The sequence below is a fragment of the Globicephala melas genome, chromosome 2 (assembly GCF_963455315.2).
Source record: "Globicephala melas chromosome 2, mGloMel1.2, whole genome shotgun sequence".
In the NCBI taxonomy this organism is placed as follows: domain Eukaryota; kingdom Metazoa; phylum Chordata; class Mammalia; order Artiodactyla; family Delphinidae; genus Globicephala; species Globicephala melas.
In genome coordinates, this window is record NC_083315.2 from 51970787 (window position 1) to 51989470 (window position 18684).

At 40.6% G+C, this 18684-nt stretch overlaps 1 protein-coding gene across 1 annotated transcript in view; it reads right to left on the minus strand.

Annotated features, from left to right (window-relative positions):
• The window catches only part of GABRG3 (gamma-aminobutyric acid type A receptor subunit gamma3), a 606363-nt gene that overhangs the window by 509286 nt on the left and 78393 nt on the right, over positions 1-18684 (minus strand). The window lies entirely within an intron of this gene.

The following is an 18684-nucleotide window of genomic DNA, read 5'->3' on the forward strand; positions in this document are numbered from 1 at the left end:
AAGTCAAAGAGAGAAAGACAAATATGATTTCACTTATATGTAGAATTCAAAAAGCAAAGGAAATGAACTAACATAATAAAACAGAAACAGAGTCATAGACACAGAGAGCAAACAGGTGGTTACCAGAAGGGAGGGGGTTGGGGGGATGAGGGAAATAGGTGAGGGAGACTGAGAGGTACAAACTTACACTTACAAGATAAATGAATCACAGGGATGAAATGTACAGTGTGGGGAATATAGTCAATAATAATTTAATACTTATGTATTGTGACAGTAACTAGACTTATTGTGGTGATCATTTTGTAATGTATAGAAATATCAAATCACTAGGTTGTACAATAGGAACATAGTATTATAAGTCAATTATACTTCAAAAAGAAACAAACTCATAGAAAAGAGATCAGATCTCTGGTTACTAGAGGTGGGGGGTGGGGAAAGGGAGAATTGGATCAAAGGTACAAACTTCCAGGTATAAGTAAGTATTAGCGATGTAATGTACAACATTAATATAATTAACACTGCTGTAAGTTATATATGAAAGTTGCTGAGAAACTACATTCTAAGAGTTCTCATCACAGGAAAACCTTTTTGTTTCTTTTCCTTTAATGTTGTATGTATATGAGAAGATGGATGTTCACTAAACTTACTGTCATAAACATTCCATGATGTACATAAGTCAAATCATTATGTTGTACACCTTACACTTATACAGTGCTGTATTTCAATTATATCTCAACAAAACTGGAAGGAAAAATAGGCACAAAAGTGAGAAAGTATCCTATGACTCTGGGCCTCTCAAACCTGAATCAAAGAATAAAAGTGTGCATGTCCAGTCAACACGGGCATGTAATGCTCTGTGATATCACTAGGATGTGATAGAGAACAAGATATTAAAGACCCTGCCCCCCAGGATCCCCATCCCTAAATATTCCCCACCCAATTCTGTTAAGCTGCTTCTCAGATTTCTCCATTCCCTCCCCATTTGTCCTCACCACCCCAGGCCTTGACTGGAAGCCTGCTTTGAGTCATACATCTGTGGTAGGTCGGGGATGAGAGAACACAGATCTGTGCCCTCAGGGACTTACACATCTCACTGGGGAGACAGATCTGAAAACAAGTGGTTATCACTCATGAGGCGGTGTCCCAGCCACAGCAGTTACAGGGGTGCCATAATACGTAACGCTCATCTTTTTTTTTTTTTTTTTGCGGTATGCGGGCCTCTCACTGCCGTGGCCTCTCCCGTCGCGGAGCACAGGCTCCGGACGCGCAGGCCCAGCGGCCACGGCTCACGGGCCCAGCCGCTCCGTGGCATGCGGGACCCTCCCGGACCGGGGCACGAACCCGCGTCCCCTGCATCGGCAGGCGGACTCTCAACCACTGCGCCACCAGGGAAGCCCCTCATCTTTTTTTAAATTTGTTTTATTGAGGTATAGTTGATTTACATTGTGTTAATTTCTGCTGTACAGCAAAATGATTCATATATTATATTCCTTTACATATTCTTTTTCATTATGGTTTATTATAGGATATTGAATATATTTCCCTGTGCTACACAGTATGACCCTGTTGTTTATCCATTCTATATATAATAGTTTGCATCTGCTAACCCCAAACTCCCAATCCAACCCTCCGCATCCCCCCTCCACCTTGGTAACCACAAGTCTATTCTTTATGTCTGTGAGTCTATTTCTGTTTTGTAGATAAGTTCTTTTTTGTCATATTTTAGATTCCACATGTAAGTGATATCATGTGGTATTTGTCTTTCTCTTTCTGACTTCACTTAGTATGATAATCTCTAGATCCACCCATTTTGCTGCAAATGGCATTACTTCATTCTTTTTTATGGCTGAGTAATATTCCATTGTATGTATGTACCACATCTTCTTTCTCCATTCATCTGTCAACAGACATGTTGCTTCCATGTCTTGGCTATTGTAAGTAGGGCTGCTATGAACATAGGGGTGCATGTATTTTTTTGAACTAGAGTTTTGTCTGGATATATGCCCAAAAGTGAGATTGCCAGATCATATGGCAACTCTACTTTTAGTTTTTTGAGGAACCTCCATACTGTTCTCCATAGTGGCTATAGTGGCTATACCAATATACATTCCTACCAACAGTGTAGGAGTGTTCCCTTTTCTCCACACCCTGCCCAGCATTTGTTATTTGTAGACTTTTTAATGATGGTCATTCTGACTAGTGTGAGGTGATACCTCATTGTAGTTTTGATTTAAATTTCTCTAATAATTAGTGACGATGAGCATCTTTTTATGCACGTGGTGCTCATCTTGCTTTGGGATTCACAACCCCTGGTCATGACATGAGGTGCATTGGTCAGAAGGACCTGACCCAGTGGGTGCCTGCTGGGAGGGAGCACACCTTTCTCTTCTGCATTAGGCCTTCCCAGCCCTGGGTCCTGTTCACTGTCCCCCCTCGACACCCTCCCATACCCGCTTAGGGAGCCTCACTGTCCAGGAGCTGAGAACAGCTGCCAGCCTGGTTACAGGATCCAGCTTGGCCCTTTCAGAACAAGTAAATAGTGGGGGAAATTCATAAAGCAGCGCTCACACCCCTGGGAATCAGACTTGGATTCAAGTTCTGCTTCCATTCACCCTCTGTGAGTGGGTTTCATGTTCTCGCTTTCAAGCAGAACAGGAATCCCTCAGTTGTTGGGCTGTTCTGAGACTAGTGAGACAGTGTGAAACAGAACCTAACTAGCAGACCAGCTGGATGAAGAGGGAGTGAGTCCCCAACCTGCATGCAGAGCCTGCTATGCCATTGAGCCCTGAGAAAAGGCAAGCATGGTAGGGTGAATTGCATCCAGCATCAGGTCAGGGTCACATGAAAAGTGACAATAAATAAATGACCAGAACGTGCAAAATAGGGGACAGCCCTATGTTAGGTTGCTAGGGCTATCATAATGAAGTATCCCAAAAGGGTGGTGCAAACAACAGAAATGTATTATCTCATAGCCTGGAGGCTGGAAGCCCAACATCAAGGTGTCAGCAGGGTTGGCTCCATCTGAGGGCCATGAGGGAGGATCTAGTCCCGGCCTCTCTCCCAACTGCTGCTGGTTTGCTGGCCATCTTTGGCATTTCTTGACCTCTAGATCTCTGCCTTCATCTTTACATGGTGTTCTCCTTGTGTACATATCTGCCTCCAAACTTCCCCTTTTCATAAAGACACCAGTCATATCAGATTAGGGCCACCCTCTCCAGTATGACCTCATCTTAACTAATTACACTGCAATGACTCTATTTCCAAGTAAGTTCACATTCTAATGTACTGGGGAAAAGACTTCAACATATGAATTTGAGTTGGCAGGGGCAGGGAGCTTTCCCTTTCAGAAAATGTTTTTTTACACTAAACTTAAAGACAGTGCTCTTTTCAGAGGTCCATAATGTAGCCCATACTCTGAAGAATGAGGGATATCAATTGGGAAATAACCATCAGAAATGGAAAAGTTTAAAATGAAAAGAAAAATAAGCTACTCATACATTTGAAGGAGTTGGTGCACAAGATCACAGCTGACAAAGGAGAGAAGTTTTATTATTACTAGAGCTGACTCACTGTTCTTAAATTGCTGAAAAGTTCACATCCATTCGCAAAGGGACATGAATGCCCCATCCTACCAGTCAGCATATCTAATGACATTTTGTATAAAGTAGTGAAAAACTTCAAGACACAGGAGGACAAAGAAAAGAGGACATATGGTGTAAGTTTAAAATGCACTGGTTTTGGGAGAGACCATCAAGATGGCAGAGGAGTGAGACATGGAGGTCACCTTTCTCCCAACAAATACATCAGAAATACATCTACATGTGGAACAACTCCTACAGAACACATACTGAACACTAGCAGAAGACCTTAGACTTCCCAAAAGGCAAAAAACTCCCCACGTACCTGGGTACAGCAAAAGAAAAAAGAAAAAAACAGAGACAAAAGAATAGGGACATGACCTGCACCTCTGGGAGGGAGCTGTGAAGGAGAAAAAGTTTCCACACACTAGGAAGCCCCTTCACTGGTGGAGACGGGGGGTGGGAGCTTCAGAGCCGCGGAGGACAGTGCAGCAAAAGGGGTGCAGAGGGCAAAGCAGAGAGATTCCCGCACAGAGGATGAGTGCCAACCAGCAATCACCAGCCTGAGAGGCTTGTCGGCTGAACAGCTAGGGCGGGTGGGGGCTGGGAGCTGAGGCTCGGGCTTCGGAGGTCAGATCCCAGGTAGAGGACTGGGGTTGGTTGCGTGAACGCAGGCTGAAGGGGGCTAGCGCGCCACAGCTAGCTGGGAGGGAGTCCGGGACAAAGTCTGGAGCTGTCGAAGAGGCAAGAGAACATCGTTTTGGGGTGTGTGAGGAGAGGGGATTCAGAGCACTGCCTAAATGAGCTCCAGAGATGGGCATGAGCCACGGCTATCAGCGCAGACCCCAAAGACAGGCATGAAATCCTAAGGCTGCTACTGCAGCCATCAAGAAGCCTGTGTGCAAGCACAGGTCACTATCCACACCTCTCCTCCTGGGAGCCTGTGCAGCCCACCACTGCCAAGTTCCCGTGATCCAGGGACAAATTGCCCAGGAGAACACACGATGCACCTCAGTCCATTCCAACGTTACGCTGGCCTCTGCCACCACAGGCTCGCCTCACATTCCATATCCCTCCCTCCCCCTGGCCTGCTACTTTATCCCAGTCCTGGCTAAGTGAAGAACAGACACCTTCAGGCGACCTACACACAGAGGCGGGGCCAAATCCAAAGCTGAACCCCAGGAGCTGTGTGAAAAAAGAAGAGAAAGGGAAATCTCTCCCGGCAGCCTCAGGAGCAGTGGAATAAAACTCCACAATCAACTTCATATACGCTGCATCTCTGGAATACTTGAATAGACAAAGAATCATTCCAAAATTGAGGCAGTGGACTTTGGGAGCAACTGTAGAGTTGGGGTTTGCTTTCTGCATCTAATTTATTTCTGCTTTTATGTTTATATTAGTTGAGTATTTAGAGTTTATCACTGGTAGATTTGTTCATTGATTTGGTTGCTCTCTTCCTTCTTTTTATATATAAATATATATGTATATTAATTTCCTTTTTCTCTTTTTGTGAGTGTGTATGTGTTTGCTTCATTGTGTGATTTTGTCTGTATAGCTTTGCTTTTACCATTTATCCTAGGGTTCTGTCCTTTTTTTTTTCTTTTTTTTAGTTTTTAGTGCTTGTTATCACTGGTGGATTTGGTTTTAGGTTTGGTTGCTCTCTTCCTTCTTTCTTTCTTTCTTTTTTAAAATTTTTTATTACTTTTTAATTTTTTTATCTTTAATAATTTTTTAAAATTTCTTATTTTAATAACATTTATTTTATTTTATTATTTTTTTCTTCCTTTCTCTCTTTTTTTTTTTTGCGGTATGCAGGCCTCTCACTGTTGTGGCCTCTCCCGTTGCGGAGCACAGGCTCCAGACGCGCAGGCTCAGCAGCCATGGCTCATGGGCCTAGCCGCTCCGCAGCATGTGGGATCTTCCCAGACCGGGGCACAAACCTGTGTCCCCTGCATCGGCAGGCGGATTCTAAACCACTGCACCACCAGGGAAGCCCTCTTTCTTTTTTCTCTCCCTTTTCTTCTGAGCCTTGTGGCTGAGAGGGTCTTTGCACTCCAGCTGGGCGTCAGGCCTGTGCCTCTGAGGTGGGAGAGCCGAGTTCAGGAAATTGGTCACCAGAGACCTCCTGGATCCATGTAATATCAAACAGCAAAAGCTCTCCAGACATCTCCATCTCAAGACCCAGCTCCACTCAATGACCAGCAAGCTACACTGCTGGACACTATAGGCCAAACAACTAGCAAGACAGGAACATAACCCCACCCATTAGAAGAGAGACTGCCTAAAATCATAGTAAGGTCACAGACGCCCCAAAACACACCACTGCCCACCAGAAAGACAAGATCCAGCCTCATCCACCAGAACACAGGCACCAGTCCCCTCCAGCAGGAAGCATAAACAACCCAATGAACCAACCTTAGCAACTGGGGGATGACCCCAAAAACAGTGGGAACTACAAACCTGCAGCAGGTGTAACGGAGACCCCAAACACAGTAAGATAAGAAAAATGAGAAAACAGAGAAACTCACAGCAGATAAAGGAGCAAGGTAAAAACTCACCAGACAAAACAAATGAAGAAGAAATAGGCAGTCTACCTGAAAAAGAATTCAGAGTAATGATAGTAAAGATGATCCAAAATCTTGGAAATAGAATGGAGAAAATACAAGAAACATTTAAAAAGGACCTAAAAGAACTAAAGAGAAAACAATGATGAACAACACAATAAATGAAATTAAAAATTCTCTAGAAGGAATCAATACCAGAATAACTGAGGCAGAAGAATGGATAACTGACCTGGAAGATAATATAGTGGAAATAGCTATTGCAGAGCAGAATAAAAAAAAAAGAATGAAAAGAATTGAGGACAGTGTCAAGACCTCTGGGACAACATTAAACACACCAACATTCAAATTATAGGGGTCCCCGAAGAAAAAGAGAAAAACAGGGACTGAGAAAATACGTGAAGAGATTATATTTGAAACCTTCCCTAACATGGGAAAGGAAATAGTCAATCAAGTCCAGGAAGTGAAGAGTGTCCCATACATGATAAATCCAAGGAGAAACACGCCAAGAAACATATTAAACAGACTATCAAAAATTAAATACAAAGAAAAAATATTAAAAGCAGCAAGGGAAAAACAATAAATGACATCCAAGGGAATCCCCATAAGGTTAAAAGCTGATCTTTCAGCAGAAACTCTGCAAGGCAGAAGGGAGTGGCAGGATACATTTAAAGTGATGAAAGGGAAAATCCTACAACCAAGATTACTCTACCCAGCAAGGATCTCATTCAGATTTGATGGAGAAATTAAAATTTTTACAGACAAGCAAATACTAAGAGAATTCAGCATCACCAAACCAGCTTTACAACAAAGGCTAAAAGAATTTCTCTAGGCACATAAAACAAGGAAAAGACCTACAATAAGAAACCCAAAACAATTAAGAATATGGTAATAGGAAGATAACATATCAATAACTACCTTAAATGTAAATGGATTAAATGTTCCAATCAAAAGACACAGACTGGCTGAATGGATACAAAAACAAGACCCGTATATATGCTGTCTACAAGAGACGCACTTCAGACCTAGGGACACATACAGACTGAAAGTGAGGGCATAGAAAAAGATATTCCATGCAAATGGAAATCAAAAGAAAGCTGGAGTAGCAATTCTTATATCAAACAAAATAGACTTTAAAATATAGACAATTAAAAGAGACAAAGAAAGACACTCCATAATGATCAAGGGATCAATCCAAGAAGAAGAAATAACAATAGTAAATATTTATGCACCCAACATAGGAGCACCTCAGCACATAAGGAAAGCACATATGCTAACAGCCATAAAAGGGGAAATTAACAGTAACACAATCATAGTAGGGGACTTTAACACCCCATTTTCACCAATGGACAGATCATCCAAAATGAAAATAAATAAGGAAACATAAGCTTTAAATGATACATTAAACAAGATGGACTTAATTGATATTTATAGGACATTCCATCCCAAAACAACAGAATACACTTTCTTCTCATGTGCTCATGGAACATTCTCCAGGATAGATCATACCTTGGGTCACAAATCAAGCCTCGGTGAATTTAAGAAATTTGAAATTGTATCAAGTAACTTTTCCGAACACAACACTATGAATCTAAATATCAATTACAGGATAAAAACTGTAAAAGATACAAACACATGGAGGCTAAACAATACACTACTAAATAAGCAAGAGATCACTGAATAAATTAAAGAGAAAATCAAAAAATACCTAGAATCAAATGACAATGAAAACACGATGACCCAAAACCTATGGCATGCAGCAAAAGTAGTTCTAAGATGGAAGTTTATAGCAATACAATCCTACCTTAAGAAACAAGAAACATCTCAAATAAACAACCTAAACTTACACCTAAAGCAATAAGAGAAAGAAGAACAAAAAAATCCCAAAGTTTGTAGAAGGAAAGAAATCATAAAGATCAGATCAGAAATAAATGAAAAAGAAATGAAGGAAACAATAGCAAAGATCAATAACACTAAAAGCTGGTTCTCTGTGAAGATAAAGAAAATTGATAAACCATTATTCAGACTCATCAGAAAAAAAGAGAGAAGACTCAAATCAATAGAATTAGAAATTGAAAAGGAGAAGTAACAACTGACACTGCAGAAATACAAAGGATTGTGAGAGATTACTACAAGCAACTACATGCCAATAAAATGGACAACTTGGAAGAAATGGACAAATTCTTAGAAAAGCACAACCTTCCAAGACTGAGCCAGAAAGAAATAGAAAATATAAACAGACCCATCACAAGCACTGAAATTGAAACTATGATTAAAAATCTTCCAACAAACAAAAGCCCAGGGCCGGATGGCTTCACAGGTGAATTCTACCAAACATTTAGAGGTGAGCTAACATCTATCCTTCTGAAACTCTTCCAAAATATAGCAGAGGGAGGAACAATCCCTAACTCATTCTATGAGGCCAACACCAGCCTGATACCAAAACTAGACAAGGATGTCACAAAGAAACAAAACTACAGGTCAATATCACTGATGAACATAGATGCAAAAATCCTCAAAAAATACTAGCAAACAGAATCCAACAGCACATTAAAAGGATCATACACCACGATCAAGTGGGATTTATCCCAGGAATGCAAGGATTCTTCAATATATGCAAATCAATCAATGTGATAAGCCATATTAACAACTTGAAGGAGAAAAACCATATGATCATCTCAGTAGATGCAGAAAAAGCTTTTGACACAATTCAACACCGATTTATGATAAAAACCCTCCAGAAAGTAGGCACAGAGGGAACTTACCTCAACATGATAAAGGCCATATATGACAAATCCACAGCCAACATTGTTCTTAATCGTAAAAAACTGACACCATTTCCTCTAAGATCAGGAAGAAGAGAAGGCTGTCCACTCTCACCACATTATTCAACATAGCTTTGGAAGTGTTAGCCACAGCAATCAGAGAAGAAAAAGAAATAAAGGAATCTAAATAGGAAAAGAAAAAGTAAAGCTGTCACTGTTTGCAGATGACATGATACTATACATAGAGAATCCTAAAGATACTACAAGAACACTACTAGAGATAATCAATGAATTTGGTAAAGCAACAGGATAGAAAATAAATGCACAGGAATCTCTTGCATTCCTATACACTAATGATGAAAAATCTGAAAGAGAAACTAAGGAAACACTCCCATTTACCACTGCAACAAAAAGAATAAAATACCTAGGAATAAACCTACCTAAGGAGATAAAAGACCTATATGCAGAAAACTATAAGTCACTGATGAAAGACATTAAAGATGATACAAACAGATGGAGAGATATACCATGTTCTTGGATTGGAAGAATCAACATTGTGATAATGACTGTACGACGCAAAGCAATCTATAGATTCAGTGCAATCCCTATCAAACTACCAATGGCATTTTTCACAGAACTAGAACAAAAATTTCACAGTTTGTATGGAAACACAAAAGGCCCCTTATAGCCAAAGCAATCTTGAGAAAGAAAAACGGAGCTGGAGGAATCAGGCTCCCTCACTTCAGACTATACTACAAAGCTAAAGTAATCAAGACAGTATGGTACTGGCACAAAAATAGAAATATAGATCAAGGGAACAGGATAGAAAACCCAGAGATAAACCCACACACATATGGTCACCTTATTTTTGATAAAGGAGGCAAGAATATACAATGGAGAAAAGACATCCTCTTCAATATGTGGTGCTGGGACAACTGGACAGCCACATGTAAAAGAATGAAATTAGAACACTTCCTAACACCACACACAAAAATAAACTCAAAATGGATTAAAGACGTAAGTGTAAGGCCAGACAGTATAAAACTCTTAGAGGAAAACACAGGCAGAACACTCCATGACATAAATCACAGCAAGATCCTTTTTGATCCACCTCCTAGAGAAATGGAAATAAAACACAAATAAACAAATGAGACCTCATGAAACTGCAAAGCTTTTGCACAGCAAAGGATACCATAAACAAGACAAAAAGACAACCCTCAGAATGGGAGAAAATATTTGCAAATGAAGCAACTGACAAAGGATTAATATCCAATATTTACAAGCAGCTCATGCAGCTCAATATTGAGAAAAAAAAAACCACAAAGCAATCCAAAAATGGGAACAAGACCTAAATAGACATATCTCTGAAGAAGGTATAGATTGTCAACAAACACATCAAAGGATGCTGAACATCACTAATCATTAGAGAAATGCAAATCAAAGCTACAATGAGGTATCTTCTCACACCAGTCAGAATGGCCATCATCAAAAAACCTACAAACAATAAATGCTGGAGAGGGTGTGGAGAAAAGGGAACACTCTTGCACTGTTGGTGGGAATGTAAATTGATACAGCCACTATGGAGAACAGTATGGAGGTTCCTGAAAAAACTACAAATAGAACTACCACATGACCCAGCAATCCCACTACTGGGCATATACCCTGAGAAAACCATAATTCAAAAAGAGTTGTGTACCACAATGTTCATTGCAGCTTTATTTACAATAGCCAGGACATGGAAGCAACCTCAGTGTCCATTGACAGAGGAATGGATAAAGAAGATGTGGCACATATATACAATGGAATATTACTAGCCATAGAAAGAAACAAAATTGAGTTATTTGTAGTGAGGTGGATGGACCTAGAGTCTGTCATACAGAGTGAAGTAAGTCAGAAAGAGAAAAACAAATACCATATGCTATCACACATATATGGAATCTTAGAAAAATGGTTCTGATGAACATTGAGGCAGGACAGGAATAAAGACGCAGATGTAGAGAATGGACTTGAGGACATGGGGAGGAGGAAAGGTAAGCTGGGATGAAGTGAGAGAGTGGCATGGACATATATACACTACCAAATGTAAAATACATAGCTCGTGGGAAGCAGCCGCATAGCACAGGGTGATCAGCTCAGTGCTTTGTGACCACCTAGAGTGGTGGGATAGGGAGGGTGGGAAGGTGACTGAAGAGAGAGGGCATATGGGGATATATGTTTATGTATAGCAGATTCACTTTGTTATAAAGCAGAAACTAACACACCATTTTAAAGCAATTATACTCCAATAAAGATGTTAAAAAAATAAAATAAATGGTAGAACTATAAATTAATTAATTAAATGCACTGGTTTTATCTAAGACATGCCCATTAGCATAGCTCCCACTGATTTCCTTTAAAGTGTGTGTGTTGGTTCTATCATCTTTCCAGACGCACAGACTTTGAGATACGATCTGAGGGTCCTACACCTAAGCTCTATTAGCCATAAACTTGGCTGATGATATCAACAGGCTCCACAGGTTTGTCAGGATTAAATTTTGCAGCAGTGTAATAGCTAATACAATTAGAGCAAGGTAACTGGATCTATTCACTGATCAAAATGTAACCTAAAGACATGGGAAGTGTATGGGTATGCAGGATGTGCACACTCACACACAGAGATGCACGATGGGTACATAAGAGGAGAGGTAGAGGCTGAAAATGATTTTTATTCATTCATTCGACAAACACTCATCAGGGCCTCTCAACTGAGTCCCAGGGGACCAAAAAGAGATGTGGGTGCTGGCCTCAAGGGTTCACAGTCAAATGGGTACCTGCTACAGACTGAGGCTCACTGGATCTCTGGTTTAAAAAGACTTCACTAGTTTTTAAAGCCTTTAAATGCCATCTTCTTTCTCATTCTTGGAGATTTTTTTTAAGTTCCAGAAATCTTTCCCATTTATGCCATGTGGCTCTTCCAATATTCTATTGATTTATTTAATAATATGTAAATTTTAGATACCATCATTATTTCTACTGCTGTTACCCTGGAAGGGGCTTTATGTCTAGTGAAGAACCAAATGTCAAACACACACACTTTATAAATATATATAAATATAAATATTGTTTTTCATTTCTTAAAAGGATATTAAAACTACATACAAGACCATCCTCTTAAAAAACCAACAACAAACAGACCATGGCTCTGTTCCTCTAAAGCTAATGCTGCCAGAAGAAATACATCATTAATTTCCCTCAAAGAGTCATCATTTATATGAAAACCTGGACAGAATGGACTTCAGAAAGCCCTCCCTTCTCACTAATCTGAAGACATCTGGGAAGGTTACTGAAGCAAGAAGAAAATCGCACAGTAAAGTTTCATAGGGCTTAACTCTTGGCTCCAAATTATTTCCTTGCCAACTATTAGAAATCAAACTTATTCCACCTAAACTTAAAATTTTAAATCAAAGGTGTGTGGCTATGATGGGAAAGCTTGCCCTAGATCAACACTCTCACTAAGAACAAATAGAAAACCTGGATAAAACTACATATTTAAAAACTGATTTAAGAGGCCCAACACCAAGAAGGCAGGGTCAGCAGGTAGACTGCACTTCAAGGCACATGCCCTCTCTCCCCAGAACTTACCTCCTGTTGGCCTCCATGTGCAGGAGCTGGTGGGGAGTGGCTGCTAGGAGTGAGGGACCCAGCAGAGCCGAGGCATAAACAGAGTCTGGGTTAGCCAAGGAGCCCTACCAGGAGGGGTGAGGCTTTAGAGAGACGGAATGACGAGGAAATGAGCCAAACAGCACACGGTGTTTCCCTCAACACGTTTACAGACTAATCTGCACAGGTGATAAAGCAGTCATAAAAATGGCTTAAAAAGAGCAGAATTTTCAGCCATTTTATGCTGTCCGAAATATAAAAATTAGAGTTTTGGACCACTTTGGAGTTGCCTTGGGAAGCATCTCAAGTCCTCAGGTGGGACTCCTGCGGAGCTATTCCCAAGACTGCGGCGGTGGGGACCACAGCCCAGCTGAGCCTCAGCAAGACAGCAGAGCAGCCCCTACACCAGCTCTGACCTCCAGACACGAGAGGGAACATTGCGTGAAGTCTCTACAACTTTCGCACATAATCAAAATTACCAGGCAGACAACTACAGAGCCCACGCGCCCTGGAGCCTGTGTGCCACAACTAGAGTGAGAAAACTCGCACGCCACAACAAGAGAGAAGCCCGCACACCACGATGAGGAGACCACATGCCACAACGAAGATCCTGCATGCTGCAATTAAGAACCGATGCAGACAAAAAAAAACACATGTGACCAAATAGTTCTAAAAAAAAAAAAAAAATTACCAGGCAGACCAAACATGGGGCCAAGCAACAAAGGAGACAACAGAAATGATACCACAGATGGCCAGATACTGCAGCTATCAGCCTAGAAATGAATGATTAACGTGTTCAAAACAAAGACTGCAAGATGGAGAATTTCACCAGAGACACTACATCTATTAGAAACTGTCAAATTAAAATTGTAGAAATGAAAACTACATTAACTGAAATGAAGAATTCAGCAGATGGCTGGGACTTCCCAGGTGGTCCAGTGGCTAAGACTCTGCACTGCCAATGCAGAGGCCTGGGTTCAATCGCTGGTCAAGGAACTAGATCTCATATGCTGCAACTAAAAAGATCCCGCATGCCACAACTAAAAAAAGATCCCGCATGCCTCAACTAAGACCCAGCACAGCCAAATAAATAAATAAATAAATTTAAAAATAAATAAAATAAATATTTTTTTTTAAAAAAAAGAATTCAACAGATGGCTTTAACAGATAACAGACACATGAGCAGCAACCTAGGATGCTACAAAGTAGACTGGAATGTTTCCACTGATTGAAGCATGGAGAGCAAAGGGATGTAAATAAAACCACAAGCATAAGGGACAAATGGGACTTGGGAGAACTGTTTAACATTCACAGGACTGGAGTCCTAGGATATGAAAAGAGAGAGAAAATGGTACAGAGCAATATTTAAAGAAATAATGGCCAACATTATTGCTAAACTGATGAAGTATATCAAACTGTAGATGCAAAAACTGTGATGAATCTTAAACAGCATAGATGCAAAGAAGACTAAAACAAGGGTGGCACCGTGGTGCTCCAGCCTTCACTTCTTTTGGACTTTCCTGAGCTTAGGTGCCTTCAGAAAAGTTTTACAAAGCAATGGACATCCTCCAGTGGTTAACAGATTTCTTGGAATGGAATTTACTTTCTTCCCTCCTGACCTTGTGTGATTCCACATGGTCGTTGACTTCATGTCTCAAAACTGCAGCCAAAAGTGAGAGGAGCAGGGATGAGGTTCACAGATGTCACAGCGAGTTTCACGGGCCCCCATGTACCCCCATGCCCCTCCTGGCTGCATGCCATACTACAAGTTTTATACTTTTGGCTATGGATCATATAATGAAGCATATACTAATGATTTTTAACCCGTCTCTATGATCTACACAGCCGCCCCCTTAATTTCTGGGTGACACACCGTCACAAACAGCTGTTACAGTCACATCGTGTTGACTCAATCACTGCAAGTCTTAGATATCCTCAGATGACTTATACCAGTTCTTTTAAAAACAAAGGGAAAGAAGCCAGTCTTAGAAGGCTACATACTGAGGATTCCAAATATGACTTTCTAGAAAAGACAAAACTATGAAGACAGTGAAAAGATCAGTGGTTGCCAGGGCTTGGAGGGTATGGATGAAGAGGTAAAGCACAGAGGATTTTTAGGGCAGTGAAAATACTCTGTATGATAAAATAATGGTGAGTATATTATACATGTCATAATATATTTGTGAAAACCCATAGAATGTACAACACCAAAAGTAAACCCTAATGTAAACTATAAACTTCAGCTAATAATAATGTGCCAATATTCATTCATCACTCATAACAAATGTACCACACTAATGCAAGATGTTAATAATACGAGGAGAGAGAGAGAGAGAGAGAGAGAGTGTGTGTGTGTGTGTGTGTGTGTGTTTAGAGGTATATGATAACTGTGATTTCTAGTCACTTTTTCTGTAAATTTAAAATTATGCTATATAAAATAAGTCAGAAAGAGTAAGACAAATACTGTATGATCTTACTTACATGTAGAATCTTAAAAACCAGAACTCACAGGAACAGAGTAGATTGCTGGTTTCCAGGGAGGAGGGGGCGGGGGTACTTATGCGTAACTGTTAGTCAAAGGGCACAAATTTCTAGTATTAAGATAAATAAGTTCCAGGGATATAATGTACAGCATGGTGACTATAGTTAACAATACAGTATTATATACTTGATAGTTGCTAAGTGAGTAGGTCTTAAAAGTTCTCAACACCCACACAAAAAAAGACGATGTAGGGCGACGAAAGTGTTAACTGACCCTATTGTTTTAATCATTTCGCAGTATACTGGATATATATATCCAAACACCTTAAACTTACATAATGTTATATGCCAACTGTATCTCAACAAAGCTGGGAATTTTTTTTAACTGCTCTAAAAAATGAAGTTTATTAATTTTTTTTAATAAAAGGAAAACGATCCTAGCATTAGACTCACCCTTGAGCCCTTTTCATCTCAAGTTCCAAGTCAGAACTATAGCTCTCTAGGTGCTGCTGCTGCACGTTCCTGATGACCGCAGAAACACAGTGGGCTAGAGTCAGAATCACTGCTCTGGGGTCTCCATCCCCATCAGCTCCAGCTCACTCCTCACAAATAAGTGGGAAAGGCAGTATCTTCTCTACCATGATCTCATGAAGATTAAATGAGACAGACTGATAGCAGAGAATAGGTATCAAAGCATTAGTTTTCTTTGTTCCATTAGTAAAAGGTTTCTTACAGTGAATATTCTCAAAAATAAACTCTCAAGCTCCCTTGTATGCAGCTTCCATACAAGGCCTGAAACAAATGATGGGTAATTTCTGTGAGGAACTGTGCACATTTAGATATGTTATAATGACAAAGCCAGAGTATGTGATTGAGGCTTTGTAAAAAAAGATTCTCTTCAACCCATCTGAACCATTTCTAATCTCCTCTATAACTAGAAAAAGCATAAACAACTCCAAGAGAGACAAGACAATGAAAATCAATCTGTTAAACAAGAGATCGAAATGCAACTTCATTTTATTTTGCAGGGAGAATGTCTGAAACTGAAACTTCAGTATGAATAATCTCAATAAAAGAAGCAGAAAAGTGGGAGGGAGGAGACGAGTGGGAGGAGGAAATTGTGGTTTTCTCTCTCCTTGATTGTTAAATGAATATTTAGGGGGGAAAAGCCATAACTTTATCAGGCTTTAGCTTATCATCAAAACCGCAATAAAAATTTACATCCTTAAATCATGTACACATCTCTAAATTGTGCCTTTCTCCCATAATATGATTTTTAATTTGATTGTTTTAGTCCCTCTCATATTTTTTTATTATTATTGCTGACTCAATCCCCAATTCCCTCTTAAACACTCAGTTCTCTACTTTTGAACTGCTTTTCTTTTTCACGCGGTCCACTTTAGACTACTTTACAATTCTTTTGAAACTGTGTCATTTAGTTTCATAGAAATAGTGGGTATGTGTGATGTACTCAGCAATGGGAGAAGAAGCCCTTTATCATTCTGACTTCCAAGCAAAGTGCTAGGAACACAAAGGCTGGAACTACTCTTCCTTTAGGAAGCAGACGCAGAGAGAATTTTTAGGGCAGTGGAACTACTCTGTATGATTCTGTAATGGTTGAAACACGTCGTTACATATTTGTCCAAATCCACAGATGTACAACACCAAGAGTGAATCCTAGTGCAAACTGTGGACTTTGGGTGACGATGACATGTCAACATGGGTTCACTGACTATAACAAATGTCCCCCACTGGAGGTGGTGTTCATAGTGGGGGAGGCCATGCATGAGTCGGGGCATGGAGTATATGAGGAATCTCTGTACCTTCCTGTGAACCTAAAAAAAATGTTTTTACAAATAAAAATTTAAATTAAAAAAAAAAGCAACTCGGAAGCCCCTGACACCCTGAGGCCTCTGAAACCTCTCTCAGGAGTGCTGCACATTCCCTCCTCCGGGAACATGAATCTACCTCTGCTCTGGCTCTCTGGGCACGATGATGGTTTATTTATGAATCTGGATTTGAACTAATCTCTCGTGAAGTCAGACGTGCACATACTCAGATGGAAGGGTCTGCACACTCCCCAGAGCAGGGTCTGTCTGGGGCAGAGCTGAGGGTGAAGCTGACTCTTCACCACACATGGCCTCAGAGCCTCAGTCTCTGCAGGTCCACAGCCCACACACCCACATGGCCTTCAAACAGCACATCAATCCCTCAGTCCCCAGTCGTGTCACATACCTGCCATCCTGCCTTTTACTGAGGACCTTCCTACCTGTCCCACCTGGCAGACCCCTGCCTATTGGCCTCATCCCAGACTGAGAAGATGTCATCAGATAAATCTATCCCAACTGCAGTGGGCTTTTCTGAGGGGGTGCCAGCCATTAGCAGAGTCCTTATCACACTGTGGGGACTGTTACTTACTTTTAGCCTCCTCTACAGCCTATGATTTTCATGCAGAAAAGTATATCAATTCCAACAGCAAAACTTAATCCTGGGCACAAAGGAGATCTCAAGGTTACAGGAGTTCATGATAATCCCTAGATATGCAGATACAAGCAACTGTTCCTAAAACAATTTTGTGACTATGTATCTACGGAGGCACTTCTGTTTTATTGTTAGACATAAATCAGTGTCTGAATAAAGTGTGGTGGAACTAGTGTAAGAAAATAAAACTCCAAAATAAGAAACAAACTGAGAAATGACTACTCAGTGTGGTGAACTGAATAATTATTTATCAGGAAAAGGAAGTATTACAGTCACGGTCTACATTTCACAATCTGCAGCCCAGAGGTTGTGTGGGGTGAATCCTCTTTTATTCATTTCACCTCTTTGCTAGTGGCCCATCTCCAGTGTATGGATGACATAGGGGATTTTTTTTAAAGTGAGTGACCCATAAATTTTAGCCCCACATGGAACCTTTATACCATCAAGGAAAAGATGAACACTTTTAATATCTGGCAATGAAAAGAAAAGATTTTGCTATTAATTTTGGAAGAATTATTTCCATCCACAGAACTTTGCAATGAAAGGAAGGCTTCTTAAGTTGGCATTTTGCAAACCCCCCTCAGCCTCAAGCATCCCCCAAATCCAGGAGCCGTTGTGCAGCGGGGAAGCACAAAGAAGGCCCCAGCATTAGGGGTTCCTGTGTCACTGGGCCCACAAAGCAAGTGCCTGCTCCTGAAATCCTCCACATTCTGCTCAGGGAGGCCCACCCCAGCCTGAGGCGCCTGTGAGAAGACCCTGACACTGGTGGATGCCAACATACCAGCACTTTCCTAAGAGCTAAGCACTTTGTACAGGGAAGGCCTTCTTCTACACTAGAAATAGTTACTACTGGAGCTCACTTTGCTTGTAAGTCTGTGAAAATACCTTCCTCTATTAGGAAAAATCACACATATACTTGATCCCATACTTTCTCCCCTGTTTTAAAAAAAAGGCAGGATATTTACCCTCAGGGAGACAGAAGTATCAACTAGGTAATCTCAGATCCTTTCCTGAGAAATGTTGAAAGGCAGGTCTTTTGGATCTTGAAAAATGAACTAAAGTAAAAAGGCTGTCATTTATATTCATCCCTAGTATAAATGAGGTCAGACATAGCCATTGACTGCACAACTGAAAATAACATGATCTGGAAATCTACACACAGTAAACACACTTGTGGAC